This window comes from Euprymna scolopes, chromosome 9, assembly GCF_053919585.1.
Source record: "Euprymna scolopes isolate OS-2025 chromosome 9, ASM5391958v1, whole genome shotgun sequence".
NCBI classification, from domain to species: domain Eukaryota; kingdom Metazoa; phylum Mollusca; class Cephalopoda; order Sepiida; family Sepiolidae; genus Euprymna; species Euprymna scolopes.
Window position 1 is genome coordinate 403,329 of NC_136490.1, and position 21,214 is coordinate 424,542.

Consider the following 21,214-nt stretch of genomic DNA (forward strand, 5'->3'; position numbering starts at 1 on the left):
TGTTATGTATCATACTTAATTTTTCTGTATATAAAATGAAGACTTCTCAATGATAGTCTCCAGCTAGCATGTATTTTCAAATGCAGCAGCATGCAAGACTTTTGCATAAATGAACCACATACGTCAATATAATTTTGTTTCACTCATGTATGTGTTCAACTGTGTTGTAAGATATGTTTTAATCAAAATACTTTATGAGAATATGGTTTGTCTTAAGCATCAGCCTAGTTAATTTGTTAGAAATAGAACAGATGCATACTTTATAGTAAGATAGCGTCTATGTAGTACATGCTGGAGATTCTTTAACCAAGTGCATCTGTGCAAAGAGGTAAAGCCATTATGCTTAAAAATATGGTTTTGTTTGCAGTATCTGTGAACATACACTATATTAGATTTTTCTAAAAAAGAATATGCAAATACTTAAGAAGAATATGTTTTCTCACCAGTAATCATTTTTATGTCGCAACATATTTTGTCCCTGAGAAAAAAGTTATGTACTTTAAAAGAATATGGGTTTTCTTTTTTTTATTTTCTCATCCTTTTGTCGAAGCTGGGAATGGAGCACCCTACAGAATGCCAGAAATGTATCCATTAGCTGATAGAATCCAACCAAGAAATCTTTTAAGGTTCTAACCGTCTTTTTAAGTGCAATTTTTGTTCTTCTCATGACCGTGGTTCAACGGGTATATTTGTCAGGATTTCAGAAATGATTGAGATCTTTTTTTCGAGTTTCTTTTCATGCTGTACATAATTTCGTGCATTCTAATATGTTGCAACAAAGATCTTTTCTATAACAAAATGTGATCAACACAGTTAACAAGAATGTGGTTTCTCTCTTTTTCTTCTATTTTCCATCAGTTAAAATTCTTAGAAATCAAGGAGCCTCTTTCTAGGGTTAACACTTTATCTCTATATGAGATACATAGATATTTGAAAATTTCATTAAAATTCTCCCTAACCTCACAGACACTGAGTTAGTAAAAGGAGTTGGTAACATATTTTTCTCTCAAAAAAAAAGAACATTAATGATTTCTGTGTAAGGAATAGGGGCATATTTCGCAATAATATGGAGTTTCTTCAACATAAGTTTAACTGGAAAACAGCAACATACTTCACATTTCTGTTTCCATCAAGTACACTTTTATATACTTGATCTCTGAATATTTCTTGACTCTCATCGTATGCTGTAATATAGTGAATTTCTCTGAAAAAGACAAGTCATGTATTTCACGAGAATATTGTCTGTGAATTTATTCATGTGTTATGTATCATACTTAATTTTTCTGTATATACAGTTGATCATTTAATTATGGTATAATATATCTGTCTTGTGGTATCTTGGTCTTACTGGATTCCAGGATAAGAATACATCTAGTCTGGTAAATGCCAGTGTATGTTGGCCACACTGAGATCTTATTTTGGGTTGTAAATACTGTTATGTTTACTATTTAGTCAGGGTTTATTGAAGGGAAACGTATCCTCATGGTAGGCTGCTTTAACAAACCTTCATATAAAGAGACAGACACTCGAGGATAGTATCTAGTAGGTATTCAAGTTCTCTCCAGTATGGGTTCACATATGTCAAAACATATGTGATTTCTAAGTAAAAGAGTCGCATATTTCATAAGAATATGGTCTCTCCATTAAATGTTTATGTTTTGCATGATATCATTTCCTTGCAAAAAATTATCCACATATTTCACAAAATATTGTTTTTCTACCGTGTGCGAACATGTTACAATGGATATGTTGGTGTAATAGATTCAAATACTTCACAAGAATATGATTCCTATTGAGTATGTGTTTTCATATGTCGTAACATAATTCTTCTTTGTGAAAAAGCAGAGGCACACACTTCACAAGAATATGGTTTCTCTCCAGTATGTGTTCGCATGTGTTCGACCATATATTGTTTTCTTGCAAAAGAAGATCCACATACTTCACAAGAATGCGGCTTCTCTCCAGTATGTGTTCGCTTATGTTCCATCATGTAATGTTTAGTTCTAAAAGAAGACCCACATACTTCACAAGAATATGGTTTCTCTCCAGTATGTGTTCGCATATGATCAACCATGTATTGTTTCCTTGTGAAAGAAGAGCCACATACTTCACAAGAATACGGTTTTTCTCCAGTATGTATTCGCATATGCTCTATCATATGTTGTTTAGCTTTAAACGAAGAGCCACATACTTCACAAGAGTATGGTTTCTGTCCAGTATGTGTTAGTATATGATAAGCTATATATTGTTTTGTTGTGAAAGAAAATCCACATATTTCACAAGAATATGGTTTCTCTTTAGTATGTGTTCGCACATGTCGCAATAAATGAGACTTTCTTGTAAAAGAAGAGCCACATTCTTTACAAGTGTATGGTTTCTCTCCAGTATGTGTTCGTATATGTTGCAAAAGACTATAATTTAGTGAAAAAGAAGAACCGCATATTTCACAAGAATATGGTTTCTCTCCAGTATGTATTTGCATATGTCGCAACATACTTTGCTTCTCTGAAAAAGAGGAGCCACACACTTCACAAGAGTATGGTTTCTCTCCAGTATGTGTTCGCATATGAATTACAAATTTGTGTTTTCTTGGAAAAGAAGAGCCACATACTGTACAAGAATATAATTTCTCTCCAGTATGCATTCGCATATGTTCCACCATATATTGTTTCCTTGCAAAAGAAGATTTACATACTTCACAAAAATATGGTTTTTCTCCAGTATGTGTTCGTATATGTTGCAACAGATTTTGTTTTTGTGTAAAAGAAGAGCCGCATATTTCACAAGAATATGGTTTTTCTCCAGTATGTGTTCGGACATGACGCAACATACTTGATTTTCTTGTAAAAGAAGAGCTACATTCTTTACAAGAGTATGTTTTTTCTCTTTTCTTTTGAATTTTCTGATCAATTTGTTCAAGCTGTGGATCAGCCATCTTACCAGATCACAAACATTCACCTGCTATCATATATATTCCAAACAAAATTTTTGTTTTTTTAATTCTGCCTGTCCCTATAAGTGCAATTGTTCAAACAATCTCTCTTGCACTTGATTTACTGGGAATATTTGCCAGATAATTTTTGAAATTCTTTTTTATGCGTCCAGTCGCTTCTATAATTACTGAAACAATAGAGATTTTAAGATTTCGGTTAATTTTAATGTCATACATGAAACCATGGAATTTCATTCTTTTTTCTTTTAACGCTTTTTTAACCCAGCATAATTGGGGATATTAACTTCTACTAATGTTACTTCTTTCTTCTTTTTGTCCTATATCACTTTGTCAGGTTTTATGCGTTTGTTTTTAAGGGATGTATCTGTAGAGATTGTGTAATGATAGTGGATGGTGTATGACATATTTCCAAATGTTCTCTCTGGTAAACATGTTCCCAGGACTAATTGCTGCATTCGATATTCAGCTTTTTACAGATCGTCCAGCCAAGATATTTACACACTCCATTGTGTTGTGTCATATACTAACCGTTCCCAAGCAGAACCTTACAGTTGTGTATCAGGTGGCTCACATTCTTTAACTCTATGTGACAGAACTTGCACTTGTTGTCAATGCTGAAACCACTCAATAGTATGCTTGCACGTGAATAAAAACCTGTTTACTTGTAAACGAAAAGCTACATATTCTACGAAAATACAGTTTCTCTCCAGTAGCACATTCATGTTCATTTTTGAGGTTTTGGATTGTTTCTCTGTATTTTCCATATTGAGATTTTGTAGTTCATTTTTGAAGTTTTTGACTTGTTTTTCTGTTTTCTATATTGTGAGTTTGTGGAAGAAACATAACTAATTATTAATCATTTACATTTTTTGTTTCCAACTTTTCTAAATTGAAATTTACGAGATTGGTGCAGTTGTGACTAATATTTTTCTCATGAATAAAAACATAAATTGTATTTAACTGTGAACTATAATATATATTAATATGAAGCAGCGACTCACTATTAGATCTATAGTCTTGAAATTAATGATTTTGTATTATACAGATACTTTTAGCAGTATGTGTTTTTTTAAAGTATTTTGATAACTGAATTTGTTTGTTGTTAAGTGATTCATGAATGCATTCGTCAGGTGCATCCCATTTGTGACAAATATTACAGTTAAGATTCTATTTTATAAAACCAAGAAGAGAAATACATATAAATTTGACAAGAAAATCTTTTACCAATATATTATTAAAAAAGTTTGATTTGATGAAACAAAAATTGGTGTTGTTCATAATAGTATAATCTCATTTCATGCTTTTAACTCTGGCAATGTACATCCAAACATTTCAAAACATCTTTCCATGTCATGTGCATATTTCAAGTCACAAAGCCATGTTGATCAATTACAATCCAAGAATACTGTTTTCTTTGTAATGTTGAATATTCTGCAAATATAAGAAAAATTGAAGGATAATTTTCAAGGAAAAGATAACTGAATGTAAATAATAATCCATTCGTTTTTTATTATTGCAATTTCTGCAATTAAGAAAATAAAAACACTTTAAGAAAAGATATTTTTAGACGTTCTTATACTGAATAAATATATATTGCTGAATAAGATTTGGAAAAAATCAAAATAGAATAAAACGTTATTTGAAGAAACAATAAAACGACAAATTTTTACAGTAAAAAACACAATTTTTACAGTAATTCGAAACATTGTGCACTGATTAGAAAACCAAAGAGCTATACTTGATTTTCTGTGAGCTGGCAGACCTCGAAATGGTATCACAAATAAAAATGAGGAAAGAGTGCAAGAGAGTGTGGAGCAACATCCTGAAACATCGATTCGACAACGTTCCAAACAACTTGGGATATGTCGAAGCTCAGTTCACAATATTCTGCACAGTTTAAAACTCTTTCCTTATAAAGTGCAGCATGTTCAAAACTTTAAGCATGAAGAGTTTTAAACAAGGGTTTAATATACAGTTCAAATGCAAGAAATTGTCCGAAATAACCCCAATTCTTTGCAAAAGTTGATTCTGGCAGATGTAGCTCATGCTTATTTGAATGGGTTCATTAAAAAAAAATTCAGATTTTTGGGCTCTGAAAATCCAAGGGCAACTCATCAAAAGCAGTTGAATCCCATAAAGTGAACTGTATGGGGTGCAGTAATGGAGGAGAAGATTACTGAACCGTATTTTTTTGAAGATCAAAATGAAAATGCTGTCACTGTTACTGGAGATAGATACTGGACCATGATTACAGACTTCCTGTGCTCACAAATTCGAAATAGGCACGGATTATGATTCCAACAAGATGGGGCAATGGCACATATGGCAAGAGACATCATGGAGTGTCTCAGGCAATGCTTTGGCGACAACATTATCTTTTGCTATCACAATGTCAAATGGTCACCACGTTTCCCAGACTTGACTAACACTGACTTTTTCTTGTGGGGATATCTAAAAGAAAAAGTCTATGTTAACAAACTCTAAACCCTGTAAGAATTGAAGGAGAGGATTAGGAACGAAATAAGGGAGTTAAATTGCAATCCAGAGATTCTGCAATCTGTCATGAAAGAGCACAAATATGCAGAACTGAAAATGGGCAACATTTAAAATACATTATTTTTCATAAATAAAGATTATTTGAATTTTGCATTTTTTAAAATAATTTCTTAATGTCTTTGTCAGATTGTGTTAAATTTACAGAAAGATATCAAAAATAAAGAATCTATTTCAGTCCAAAACTCTTCAGTGACTTTTTGGACACACTCTATCATCTAGCCACTGTCTCATCAATGAAAAGATTGCATCCCTCTGTCTGTTTTACAAGTATTTTAATTGTAGAGGCTCTGATGAACTACGAGCCCTCGTGCGGCCTCAATGGAAATACACCAAACAGATTCGACAAGCAGCAAAATCCAACCCATACACAGTAGAAATCAGTCGGTGCCAGAAAGTCTTCTCCTTTAATAGTTTCTTCCATAGACCTGCTAGACTTTGGAATTCCCTCCCGGGTTTCTGCTTCCCTGATTGTACTGACATGCAGAAGTTCAAGTGTAATGTAAAGACATCTTGCTGCTCAACTCCCTACTTATTACCTCTAAAAATTATGCCCCAGATAGTAGCCCCCTACATCAAAGTGGCACTGCTCCTTGTTTGAGATGAAAATGCAACAAAAAAGTAATGCAGTTAATGTGGTACTGATTTGAACCCAATTTGTGCTGGGTAGGTGCAGAAAAGTCAAGGAGTTGCCTATGACACATCAAACTCAGTGACTTCCATAGACAGAACATGCACCCGCATACTGGAAAGTGGGTTAGTGCATTTTGGGTATAAGTCAGTTAATGGGGGAGGGGGGCGTTACAACCCCCACAAATATACCCTGATATAAATAGAAACGCACATGGAATTTTGGAGTAGACAGTCAATTGGAGTCGAAGTTTAGTAGACAGTCAGACTTGAGTTAGTTTCAAGACCATGAGGATCAAAGAAAAGATGCATCAACAGAAATACAAGAAAGGTATGCAAAGGATCCGAGTTCACTCACAGATAAAATAAAGAAATCCTTGCCAGAAAATCAGCATCATGTTTTCGTCTTGAATGCTTTTTACAGATCATCGACCAGTGACAGGAAGAACCATATCCCAGAAGACAAGAGATAACAAAAAAAATTATGGTGAAGTCTTAACATGTATCTATGCACAATTAAGAACTACAGCAAATAGACACACAACTTAAGGGTCCTTAAAGGAATTCCCCATAATGTATACACACTGTATAAATGTATTTAAACTGTATATAAGACTTGTATATGGAAATAGATGCATGCGGACGAGTTAGAAGAGGTGATCACATGGACGCCATATTAGAACACACCCACACCCACATTAGAGCAAAATGTAGAGACACAGGTATATAAGGCGAGATGCAACATATCAATATTATTCCTTTGTTCTCATCATATATATTAGTTTAATTTTGTATTTTATTAGGTTGATGACAAAATTAATGTTTTTTAATGTTCAACTTCAAAATATCGTAACTCTTTTCATAAGAAATTTTATTAATTGAAATATAAAACCATTAGAATTGACACATTTTTGCCAACAAGAAACAATTTTATTTAACCCATTAGCATAGAAATCCAGAGTTCTGTAAGTGATGAAGTGATTGAAGTCCAATTCGGCATCATCTCTGCTTTTGAAGCATTTTCCGCACAGGAAGTTGTTCAGATGCTTGAATAAGTGATAATTGGTGGGTGAGAGGTCTGGTGAATATGGCGGATAAGGCAGTCTCATAGCCTAATTTGTTCAGCTTCTGCAGGGTTAGTCGAGCAACATGCTGGCAAGCATTGTCATGGAAGAGAATTGGTCAATCTCAGGCACATACGTTGGAGCTTCTGGTGTATTTTGTCAATTTATCGGCAGTAGTTCCTGGGCTAAACGCATCATAGATATCACAAGTTGTTTTGGCAGCTTTTCGGCTTAATTTGAACTGAAACAAGAAAATCATGCGGATTTGAATTTTGTCCATGCTGTCGAAAAACCTGCAAAGGAATGAATGAAGAGATTGAGAACGGTAACGAATAACATGATTCGATAGAGTGAAAAACGTGCTTCAAAATGATATATAACATGGCTATATATATCAATGAATTAATTCAAAAATCATATATAAAAGTAGCATATGTGTGAAAACGATATTGTTTTTGCACCAACCTAATATTTTCAAGAAGAATGTAAGCTTACATTACATAAATTTTGAATGTACAAGTAGAATATTATTTTCTTTTAAATTGTAATTTTTGTTTTTAGGCAGTTAATTCTCAAATATTCTCCCTTTTATTTCAAGTTTTTATTTTGATATTTCTTTTCTAAAGCGTATAAAAGTTCTAAAATAGTTTCTAATCATAAATTGTTACTTTCTTATATTTTCATTTTAAAACATTTTAAAAGGACCTGTGGTGCAAATAATAAACTACTAAGTAAAATTCAGCCCTAAGTGATGCTTTTCTGCAGGTTTGCAGTTAAATAGGCTCGTAAACAGCAAAACTAAATAAAATAAATACAATCAGCTAAAGTTCAGTTAGAATTCGTCACTGTCAATTTTCTCAACTTCCAGCACGTGTTCTCCCGACCACCTCTGCCAACAGGTGCTTTATTAGAAAACTGACCCCATTCCATTTGCATAGTGTGAAGTGGAAAATGAGATCTTGTGAGATTCCATGAGACTACAACTTATAAATCCATGGCTGCCATCTTTAATTTCTCTCTCTCTCAGATCCCATCCAAAGGTAAGTTATATAACTGCACAATACACACACACACACACACACACACACACACACACACACACGAGTGCTTTCTTCTTTGATTATTACATTCAACTCTACACTCCCACCTGGTCTCCAGACCACACATGTGGCATGGTAGACGTGGTCGTTTGTTACGGGCACTCCTGCAAAGGGGGATTGGCTGGACTACTTCATTGGAGCTCTCAAAAGAGGCGTCAGAACCATTACAGTCATACATAAAAAATATATCAGAAAGCAAAGCAGTTTTAGTTTAGTTTTTTGTTACTAGTATAGATTTCCATAGTTTAAAAACGTTTAGAATTCAAGATGGTATCTCTTAATTAGCTTATTGACTTGTCATAAAAAATGGAATTATTCGAAATTAAGGTATTAATATTTTATTATTTTTTTGCATATTCTTATAGCAAATCATCCTAAATCTTATTTAGACAAAAAAATTTAAAAGTTTATTTTTTTAAATCTTATTTAGACACCCTAACATTAGTTTTATTAATTTTTTAAAAATATTTAAGTTTTGTTCAATGTTTATTTTTTCAGTGAAAAATTTGATATTTAACCTTTTTTTAATTTATAATTTAAACTACTATTAAAAATTATGGAAAAAATATATTATTCTGCTTTTAATATGATAAAATTCAAGATTTTATCTTTCTTGAAAAATGAAAGTTCATTCAGAAATATTGGATTTTAATTTGTTAAAAAAAATGAAGTCAACTTGATTTTTTGTCCCTGTTTTACAGTTTGTCACTGTGCAGAGGAAGACAACTCTCATTTACTAAGAGATTTGTTCAGTTTTCTTCATCTCATAATTTCATATAATGAAACTATTGTGGGTTCATTCGTTTTCTCTTAATAGGCGCGTAAAGACTACCTTTTGTATTATTAATGTTATCAATTTTGTTACATTAAAAAAATTCGCTGCAGCTTTCTGTTTTTAATGTTTTGAGTTTAAAAAATATTGTGTCCTAAATTATGAGATGAAAAAATGAATGAATCTCTTAGTAAACGAGCTGTCTCCCTCTGCACAGTGGCAAATTGTAAAACAGCACATGGCCTACTATATTATTATAGTAGGCCATGAACAGCACCAATTTTTCTTTCAGTGTTTTTACCATGTCTACTTTTTTATGTACTTTTGGTCTGTGAGAGTTTTGATTAAAGGACTGTTATATTTCCGTTCAAGTAAAAGTTTCTATGGCACATGATTTTGCACATGTTCCTTTTCCTTTTTAAAAGGGCTGAGTTTTTTTTTTCAACATTTCGTTACTAACAGTTTCTGCGTTTACTGCTGCTACCTGCTCTTACGTTTACTATTTGCTCTTACGTTTATTATTGGCTGTGAAATTAGTTCGGTAAAGCCTAGTAAAGAGGTTTTGGTCTGTCTTCCGTTCTACGATAAAACACCACAATTTACCGAACTAATTTTTTATTTTCCTCATGGAGAAGATAATTTGTCTGGATAAATTTGATATTTCCTCGGCAGACCCTCAGGCCAACAAGTTTTGGAAATTATGGTTCCGCAACTTTAAAAAAAATTTTTTTATTACATTTTCATCCCAAACAAGGCAAATTGCCACTTTGGTGTAGGGGGCTACTATCAGGGGCAACAACTACTAGGATACTATGTAGGGATTTGGGCAGCAAGATGTCGGTTCACATTACACTTCAACTTCTGCATGTCAGTACTGTTGGGGAAGCAGGGACCTGGAATGGAATTCCAGAGTCTAGCGGTTCTGGGGAAGAAACTATTGGAGTAAAAAGATCTTTTACATCTAGGGATCTCTACAGTGTGAGGGTGGGATTTAGTAGCCTGTCGGGTTTGTCGAGGGTGCTCACGTCGTGGGGCACAAGTGATTGCAGTTCGTCAGAGCATTCACCACTAAAATACTTGTAGAAAAGGCAGAGGGATGCAACATTTTGTCGATGGGACAGCGGCTGAAACTTAGATGCCAGTTTAGGGCCTATCAGTTTTGCGACTCTCTTTTGAACCTTGTCAAGGAGCGAGAGACTAGTAGCAGATGCACCAGCCCAGATGTGACAGCAATACTACATACATGGGCGAATGGTGGCCTTATAGAGGTACAGGATACTTTCGGGTGTTAGTAGTTGTCTAGCACGGTAGAGAGAGCCCACCTTTCTTGCAGCAGCCCTAGCAATGCCTTCAATGTAATTGTTCCAACTCATGTTTCCTGTGAACGTTAGGCCAAGGAGTTTGAAAGATGTACTCTCAGATAAAGAGTCGTTTTCCATTGCTATAGGTGGTAGAGAGGGTTTCTTGTAATTATTGAATGAAACTAGTTTAGTCTTGGCAGCATTGAACGTGACCAACCAATTTTGTCCCCATTCCACCACAGATAGGAGGTCTTCCTCTAGAGTTTCTGCCATTTCTTTAGAAATGTATTCATTCGTCTTCCTGTCGTGCCTGCCATAGAGTGTAGTGTCATCAGTATATATACCCATCTCAGAGGCAATTTTGTCGGGGAGGTCATTTATGAATATCAATAGAGGTCCAAGGATAGAACCCTACTTATCAACTACTTATCAACTATCGGTTCGTTAAACCCTAATAAGCTTAGAAGTTCTCTATTTAAACATTGGTCCCTCTGTTGCTGACGTTATCGAAGTTTGCTCTGGTTTTGAACATGCCGTGGAATTATTGAAAGGCGTTTACAACAAGTCTCCAAGCATTATTCATGCTAGACATCTGCTTTCCACGCGTTTGCAACAAGAAATCGCGTCTGTTGACCAATACCTTCAGGCCTTGAATCGACTTGCCGCTGACTGCTGTTTTAAAGACGTAACGGCTACCATTTACAGGGATGAATCTGTCCGTGATGCATTCATTCGTGGTCTCTGGTCCTCATTGATAAGTGCAAGGCTCCTTGAAACAGGCACTCTAATTCTCACCGAAGCTACTCAATGTGCTAGAGCTTTAGAACAAGCTCACTTTCGCGCGGAATCATATGCCTCTCAGATTCTACTACAAGGACTAAAAATGTGCTGGTCGATTTTGCTGCGGAGGCCACTTGTATTTCTAACAATACACTTAATGCAGAAAATATAGAGAACTCGCAGAGATCGGCCAGTCCTTCGAATATTGAACTGCTTCCACGCTGGTCTAGCCGAATCCGTAAACCAGTCCAGCGACTGTACTTATAAATAAAATACATCGCCACTTTCAAAGATAACTTTCTACTTAGAAAAAAAAATCTACATCTTGCAATCTCTCTTACTAATGGGGGTGGGGAGATTGTTATATTTCCGTTAAAGTAAAAGTTTCTATGGCACGTGATTTTGTACACATTCCTTTTTAAAAGGGCTGAGGGTTTTTTTTTTCAACATTTTGTTACTAACAGTTCCTGCGTTTACTGCTGCTACCTGCTCTTACGTTTACTATTTGCTCTTACGTTTATTATTGGCTGTGAAATTAGTTCGGTAAAGCCTAATAAAGATGTCTTGGTCTGTCTTCCGTTCTACGATAAAACACCACAAGGACATTAATAACTAAACAACGTATTTGCAATGTTTTAATATCAAAATCGTTTGTAGGACACTCGCAAAAATAAAAATAAAATATCAGATTTGTGAGAATTTTACGATTTGTATTAACATCCAATGACACACAAAAAAGTGGTCAAAGAGTAATATATGTTAACGTGACATATATTGGTTGGGTTTCTAATAGTATTTTGTATATATTTTTGGGGGGTTGTATTACTGTACACATAGATTCGCAAAAGTTGTCACAAAACAAATATAGAACAAATAAATGTTATCAAAGGCAAGATGTTACTTTTCTACCTAACTGGATATATTTTTAGTGTTTATATTTAATGTAACATGTTTATTCAGCTCGAAAAACATACAGTGTTTATCGATGTATTGGAAAATTTTAAATGGCGGCCGACTCTCTCTTTGAGGCGGTAAGTTTGGGAAAGGGAGTTATAAATAAAAAACCAGTCAAAATACTGTTAGAAACTCGCCCAATATATGTTACCGTCACATAGGCTGACATATATTCGGCGGGTTTTTAACAGTATTTTGACTGGTTTTTTATTTATAACTTATTTTCCCAATCTTACCGTCTCAGAGAAAGAGTCGCCCGCCATTTTAAATTTTCCAATACATTGGTAAACACTGTATGTTTTTCGAGCTGAATAAACGTTACATTGAATGAAAACACTAAAAACATATCCAGTTAGGTAGAAAAGTAACTTATCTTGCTTTTGATAACATTTATTTGTTCTATATTTGTTTTGTGACAACTTTTTCGAATCTATGTGTATAGTAAAACAAACCCGAAAATTTAAACAGGCGCCCGACTCTCTCTCTTTCACACGGTAATTTTGGGAAAAGGAGCTATAAATAAAAAAAAAACCTAGACAAAATACTGTTAGATATATATATGATACCGTGACATAGGCTGACATATATTCGGTGGGTTTTAACAGTATTTTGTATATTTTCTTATTTTTAACTCATTTTCCCAAACTTACCGTGTTTTCGAGCTGAATAAACATGTTACATTAAATAAAACCACAAGAAAATTATCCAGCTAGGTAGAAAAGTAACTTATCTTGCCTTTGATAACATTTTTTTTTTGTTATATATTTGTTTTTTGACAACTTTTTCGAATCTATGTGTACAGTAATACAAACCAATTTTTTTTAAATTTTAATTCATTTTATCCAAACTTCACGTATTTAACAGTCAGCTGCCATCATTTACTTTTTTCACATTTCGTGAAAATAGTGAATAATTCCACCCCATCTTTCCAAGCTTATAACTCCTCGAAAAATGTAATTCAAGCCCTAATTTTTTTTTCAATTAAAGGAGTAAGGACCAAGGTTTTATTTAAAAAAAAAACAAAACAAAACAATGTGTTTTTTTTTTTTTAAAAAGGTTTTAAACTTCGGACTTTACAGGTAAATTTCTAAAAAACTGATTTTTTTTTGTTTTAAATTTGAATATATTATTTATTGACCTTTTCTCTTCAATTTGTGATATATAAAACTATTAAACATAAATTAATTATTTACTTTTTAATAGACATTTCAAAATGAGAGGCGTAAATTATTCGACCCCCTATCTTTCTAAGCTTATAACTCCTCGAAAAATGTAATTCAAGCCCTAATTTTTTTTTCAATTAAAGGAGCAAGGACCAAGGTTTCATTAAAAAAAAAAAAAAAAAGACAAACAGAAAAAATGTGTTCTTATAAAATAAGGTTTTAAACTTCGGACTTTACAGGTAAATTTCTAAAAAACTGATTTTTTCTTTTTTTGTTTTAAATTTGAATATATTATTTATTGACCTTTTCTCTTCAATTTGTGATATATAAAACTATTAAACATAAATTAATTATTTACTTTTTAAGAGAAAGTTGAAAATGGGGGGGGCGTGAAAATGGGGGGGCGTGAAAATGGGGGGGCGTGAATTTAAAAAAAACGTTTGTCTAAAATATTATATTCGGTTTATTGGAAAGAACATAAAATTTCACATTGACCCTGAAAATATCGTAAAAATAGAATCAATAGAAAAATTTTGATAGATTTTTAAAATTTAAAAATATTGAGTTTAAAAATTGAAAAATATTGAGTTCGGAAAATTCATTACTGTTTTAAAAAAAAATAAAAATATTTTTATTACTTTTAAAACAACTGTAATAGTTTATTTTGGAAGTATAATCCATAAAGAAAATAAATAACCCACTTTTAACAGAGAAATTACGAGATTTTTATATTGTATTCGCAGTTTCGTGTTAGGGGTGTCAAAAATTCCTACAAAAATTCTGATACTGCTAACTAATAACACTGTATGATTTTCACATCGAACCGATTAAACGTTTTAAAGTGAGTAAAACCACTACAAACTTTTCCCGATAGGTAAAAAACATTAACTTATCTTGCCTTTGATAACATTTATTTGTTATATATTTTTTTAATTTTTGACCACTTTTTCGTACATCTGTGGATTGTAATACAAGCTAGAATTTTATAATATTACCGTTCTTTTTTTTTATGTAGACAAAAACATGAAAGGTTGACTCATTTCTAGATGCAAACTAAAAAGAACCATAAAAGTCTGGTCGTGCCTCTGTAGTAAATAAATAAAATAATTAAAGTCAAATAATACGTACAGTTTGTTTTGCAATCTGCTTTCAACAACGACAAAGAAAAAAACATTATATAATGTGCTAATTAAAACGAGATGCGTTTGTGATGTGGAAATTGATATGTAAAATAACGACTAAAAAAGCAAATTCGCAGAAAATTAAAAGAATTATTTTCATTTATTGTGCTTTCAAGGTTGGTTTTTACTTATTTATTTATTTTTCTTATGGTATTAAATACAAATTTATGATTTTATAGTTAGCCACAAGTTTCGTATGTCTTTTTGTTTTTGTTTGCTTCCGGTTTCTGCTGGCCGTTCTGGTTAATGGTAAAATCCTCTGGAAAATCCCTGTTTATTAATGTTTTTGTTAAACTATAGATAAGCCTTTTCCAATTTTGATCAGAGTCTCTGAAATCAATATGGATGTCCAGAAGTTGTATAATATCTGGTCGGATACAGGGTTTTAGTTGAACGTTTACAAACTTTTATAAAAAATACATTTTAAAAGGAGTTTAGATAAAACGTCTGTATCTGAAAAATGTATTGATTTTATAAAAACTAAACACCGTAAAAATATCTTCTTTTTTATCATAATAATCTTTTTTTTAATCAAACATAATAAAAAATGTATTTTACAAACATAAATAATAAAGATCATAAGATATCTTTATCATAAAGATCTTTCTTTTTTGTTTTTCAACATCAAACAAGAGATGGGTTTGCTGACACACTAGCAGTATCAGAATTTTGGGGGAATTTTTGACACCCCTAACAGAAAACTGCGAATAAAATATAGAAAACTCGTAATTTCTCTTTCTAAAGTGGGTTATTTATTTTCTTTATAGAATATGCTTCCAAAATAAACTATTTAAGTTGTTTAAAAAATAATAGAAATATTATTTTTCATTGTTTAAAAAACAGTGTTTACAAAGTGCGTGCGTGCGCTCTGGGAGCCATTTTGTTACGTAATGAAATCAATTGATTTTTATGAGATGAATATTTCAATTTTTAAACTTTGAAAATCTATCAAAATTTTCCTATTCGTTCAATTGTTACGTTTTTTCCAGGGTGAATGTAAAATTTTATGCTCTTTCCGATAAACTAAATATAATATTTTAGACAAACGTTGTTTTATAAATTCACCCCCCCCATTTTGGAATGTCTATAAGAATTTTAATAATTAATTGGGTTGGCACGTTTTATATATCACAAATTGAAGATAAAACATGAATAAATAAAATACTCAAATTTAAAACAACAAAAAAATATCACTTATCTGTAAATTTACCGGTAAAGTCCAAAATGTAAATCCTTCTTTTTTCGATAACCACGTGTTTTTTTTTTTTTTTTTTTTTTTTACGTGGAAGCTTAATTTTTGTTTAGAATTTTCCAGTCATTAATGGTCGGTCAGTGTATATTTTTATATTTAATTCCTGGTTTCCTTTTTTTCGATATATAAAAAAAAAAAGAGACGAAACCCGATAATGCAGATTTATAGTATAATAAATAAAAGATTCAGGTATTTCTTTAAGATATTAAAAAAAAAAAATAACATTGCATATCTTCGTCATTTCGTAATCCGCGTAAATGCAAAAAATGAAAAATCCCAGTTTTCATGTACGATCGCGTAAAGGCGCAAAAATAAAAAAAAAAGGACAAGTTATCTTCCTTTATTCATATAGGGTCAATATGAAGCCACCCTCGAAAATTCCTTTAAAATTACGGCCAAATCTGTTCATTGCAATGTGGCCATAAAGTGGGTGCCCATTTGACGTCACATCATTATAGAAAAGTGACCCCCCACTTTGTGACCATTTGTATCTTGGAAACTACTAGTTTCGTTTGCCGTATATATAAATGGTTATTTCCGTTTTCAGCGCCTCCAAAAACCTTTAAAAGTGGAAAATTTGAAGGAATATAATCCAATATCGAGATTATTAAGGTTTCTGAATTAGTGTTTTTTTTACACTTATAGGCTTCCGTACATAAGTAAGTTATAATTTTCACTTCCGGTGTCTTTACAACTTTCTTGAAAGACACGCGTTGTCGCGATGTGTGTTGGAAAAATCCTTCCATTTAAAAAATACATGGATTATAATATATAAATATGAATAAATTCTCATACAGGAAGATTAAAAGAAAGCATATCTTACTCATTAACCAGGTAAGTTCTTTATTTTGCCGTTAAAATAATTATCGTAAGATTCAAGTAATATGTTAATCGACAATCCGTGTAATGTTAAGTGAAGAAATCGAAGGAAAAATAAATAAAATTGTTTATTTCTCTATTAAAGCTTTTATGATATTAAAATTTGGTCTGTGCTCGTTTTATTGAAATAAAATTTACGGGTTTAAATTACGTTTTCATATTATTAAAATCTGATAGAAATATAGGTGTCTATTCAAAATGGCGACTCGGCTGAAAATTCCCCCAAAATTCTGATAATGCTAACACTACACTCTACAACAGGCACGAGGGGAAAATAAATGAATGCATATCCAAGGCAATGGCGAAAACCCTAGAGGAAGACCTCCAGTCTGTAGTGGAATCGGGTCAAAAATGGGTGTTAATGTTCAGTGCTTCCAAGATTAAGCTCATTTCCTTTAATAATTACAAGAAACCTTCTCAACCAACAATAGCTATGGCTAAAGATACATTACCTGGAAGTACTTCGTTCAAACTCCTCTGCTTAACGTTTATAGGGAACAGGAGTTGGAACAGATACATCAAAAGCATTGCCATGGCTGATGCTGCAAAGGTGGGCTCTCTCTACCATGCTAGAGGGTTATTTATGCCTGAAAGTATCCTGTACCTCTACAAGGCCACCATTCACCCATGTATGGAGAATTGGTGTCACATATGGGCTGGTGCATCTGCTGCTAGTCTTTCCTTCCTCGACAGAGTACAAAAGAGAGTCACCAACCTGATATGTCCTGAACTATCATCTAATCTTCAACCCATCGACGAAATGTTGCATCCCTTTGCCTGTTTTACAAGTATTTTGATGCTAGGCGCTCCAAAGAACTACAAGCCCTTGTGCCCCTTTGATGTAAATACCCGCAACAAACCAGACAAGCAGCAAAGTCCCACCCGTACACAGTAGAGATCTTTAGATGCCAAGAAAAAAATGGCAATTAATGGAATCAGGCCTTTCAGGGGGACCAAGCCCTTCCACAGGATAGGGAAGTAGCCATCCATTGCTCAACCACACTTCAATTTACAGCAGTACTCCTGTCGAATTTGGTCAGACATTGAATACTCTGGTACTTTGTTGGTAAGTCCATTGGGTGGTTGATTACTTGACCATTTCCACAACATCGTTCAAGTTTTGGTTTTCTCATTGAACTCAGCACTAAAGTCTGGTTCCTCTATTCTGATGACAGTACAGGCACAAAGCTCCATTTTAGTAAAAGTGGCATTGCCAAATTGGTTTATGCGAACTCAACCCAACATTTAGATTATGTCCATTCCGATTAGCATATCGAAGCCCAACAGCAGTGTCCATGACCAGAACATCAACTTTCATGGGGCTTGCATCTTCTATTGCCAATGTGATAGTCCCAACACATTGCTGTAGAGGATTTCATCGTCGTAAAGACCTCTCATGCTGACTGACTCCAGAAGTCACACACATATCCAGTCACGAGGAACCGAGAGCATCCAGAATTTACAAGCGCCACAGGCTTCTTGTCATTAACAACGATTTCCATCATGGGGAGCGCCCTTTTTATTTTAAATGGGGAGAGAGTAGCACTGACACTGCGCGAGCCTTTTCTAGTCTCACACAAAAACACGGGTTCACATTTCAAGCTATATTACTTGTCATATACATACACGCACACAAACATATGCGCCCACGTCCACACACGTACATATATTCATGTTCGCGTACATACACTCACATTCACATGTATAGACACACACGCTAACGCACACACATGTACGTGCACACGTATGCACACATGGGCAACATCACTTCTCCTTTGAAGGAAATCCACGCATGCGCAAAAGACCACCACAAGTATAAAAGCAAGAGCAATAAGCTGCTTCTCCCTTTTCCAACTCGCCTTCCGAGTGAGTGGTCTACGAACCAGCCGTCTCTGTTTCGGCAGGCGCACTGCCTTGCATGCCTCACACCACTTGCTACTATATGGGGGCAAAAAGCTAACAAACAGTACGTACACTTTATATCCTTTCTATCTCCATAACCTGGATTGACTTTCTCTTTCTCTCTATCTGTTGCATATAGCTAAACCCCCACCACTGCCCCCACCTGCACTTGCTATGAACTCTCCGAAAAAGGAGGAAGACTGTCTGTATGAAAAAACATGGCGCTCAATAAAGCTGCTATTACATCCTAACTCTGTGTCGTTTTCACTCTGATATTAACCCATGGACGTAACATGGTGGCAGCGGTGTTTATGGAATTAATGACATCCAAGGAGACCGACAAATCATCAAAGAACGTGTAAGCAGTATTACTTTTGGTTTTAACTTCTGCTATGTTTTTCTTTTATTAGTCGGTCGCTCCAGTAATGGCTCCTTGTGGTCCCGGCAGTCTGTTATTTTTACGATTGTTATTATTGATATCGAGTTGCTGTCGCAAGTGATTCTTGCCAAAACCTTTTTTTTTCTGCCTCTTTGCATTAATTAACGTTCAAATCAAAACACTTCTGCTTGACGGTGATATCCGCCGAAGAGAATATGACTGCTGCAAATGATACCGTGTCATTGACTAACGATATGTCCGGCTTACACATAAGGCCACCAGAGCGACTCGTATTTAGTGGGAATAAGGCTGACTCATGGAAAATATTCCATAAACGATGGTCCAACTACTCGTTATTGACACGTCTGGACCATAAACCACGAGAAATTCAGATTTCCCTTCTGGAGAACTGTTTGGGCGATGACGCCATGAAAAAGTAAGGGCTATCACTGACATGCCAGCACCAGGAAACATTGGGACTTTCTGCAGATTCCTAGGTATGGCGAACTACATAGGGAAGTGTTTTCCTAATCTGGCAACAGTGACAAAACCACTCCAGAACCTGACTAAAAAGATGTTCCATGGTCATGGTCAGATTCCCAACAAGCAGCTTTCGACACTGTCAAAGAAGCAATTGTGAACTCACCCGTCCTTACATACTACAACCCCCAAAAGGAGCTGATTCTTGAGAATGATGCATGTGAGTACGGGTTAGGAGCAGCGCCAATGCAGGTGGACAAACCAATTGCATTTGCAAGTAGATCACTATCAGATGCCGAACAAAGATATGTGTTGCATATCGGGGGTTTCATTTTAAGAGTCTTAGGAAGAGTTATTAAGAGTCTTTGTCTTGAGAGAGATGCTTTTTCTTAGTGAGAGAGAGAGGCTTAGAGAGATTGTTCATGTTATAATTCTTATATATTAAAATGTTCTTTCTTAGATCTTGCTGATGGAAGAAGGAGAAAGCTCTTAGAGTGAAGGGATATAGTGTTCAGACAGTTCGGACATTGTGTAGACATGATGATGTTGAGACGTGTATGTAAATACATATAACACAAACATATAATACAATTGGACTTTACCTTTGTATAAGAAACATAAAACACAAGACGAGCTTTACAAAAAACACTTGATGGTTTAATCTTCACACGGCCGTGATTCCATCATCAAGAATTCAAAGTCTCACATTTTTTTCTTGAAGTGACGTCTCGCTTCTAGACGTCGGACTGTCCCTCTCCGAGTTTTCTCACTGACTGTCTTCTAACTAAAGTTTTTCTCTATCCCTCGAACTTTCTATTTTCCGTGACGTCATACACATGTTAAAACATGTGCATTCTTTCACGTGTCCTGGACATACGTGTCCAAAACTTTTCCTATTTCTACAAAAGGAATTTTAACCTATATTCAATATGTTAAAACATTATCTTATAAGCTGCATTCTTTCAATTTAAAATTTCATAATAAACTTGACAGCTCACATTCTTTTCTTGAATATTTATCTATATTCTAAACAAATGTTTCGTTTTACATTTTTAAATTCTCACACGTAATCTATTTCTAAACCAAGATTACAAGGTTCGAATTTTTCTATTGCCATCTCATTTCCATTTTAAACTAAATTCTCCATTTTTATACTTACATGAAAAGGGGACAGCCCTTATCATGTAACATATGCACAAATTGAGAAGGAGATGCTGGCAGTTGTATACGGCTTAGAGAAATTTCACCATTACATACATGGAAGAGAAGTAGTAGTTTTTACTGACCACAAGCCGCTTGTCTCAATCAGCAAAAAGCCCTTATCGAAGGCACCAAAACGGCTGCAGAACTTCCTGCTACTGGCGCAGCAATACAACTACACACTACGATATAAACCAGGGAAAGATATCCCATTAGCAGATATGCTGTCGCGAGCACCAACAAGCAAGCCAGAGTTGGAAGAAATAATGTCAGTGAATAATCTGACAATGCAGCCGATACAAGACCACAGGCTCGCAGAGATTCGCCAAAAGACAGTTGAGGACTCCACCATGAGAGCACTGGCAGAAGTAATCGCTAAGGGGTGGCCACATAATAAGGAAAGCTTACCCAACTCTGTCAAACTGTTCTTTGATTACAGAGATGAACTCACGGTACAAGATGGGCTAGTACTGCGAGGACAAAGAATAGTTATACCACATGCTATGCGGAGTGAGATGAAACAAAAACCACATGCCGGCCACCTAAGCATAAATACATGTCTATGACGAGCGAGGGACCTCATATTTTGGCCAGGAATGTCTAAAGAGATTAGACAATACATCGAAGCCTGTGGCACCTGTGCAACCTATGCAGACCGCCAGCCAGCAGAA

The 21,214-nt window shown here is 34.4% G+C and overlaps 1 protein-coding gene across 1 annotated transcript in view; it reads right to left on the bottom strand.

Annotated features, from left to right (window-relative positions):
• Positions 1–514: 514 nt before the first annotated feature.
• LOC145284415 (uncharacterized) overlaps positions 515–21,214 on the bottom strand; it is a 92,055-nt gene continuing 71,355 nt past the window's right edge. Inside the window, exon 3 of the transcript XR_013868822.1 lies at positions 515–4,384. The gene's annotated coding sequence lies outside the window, so the exon portion shown is untranslated. The remainder of the gene's footprint in view (positions 4,385–21,214) is intronic.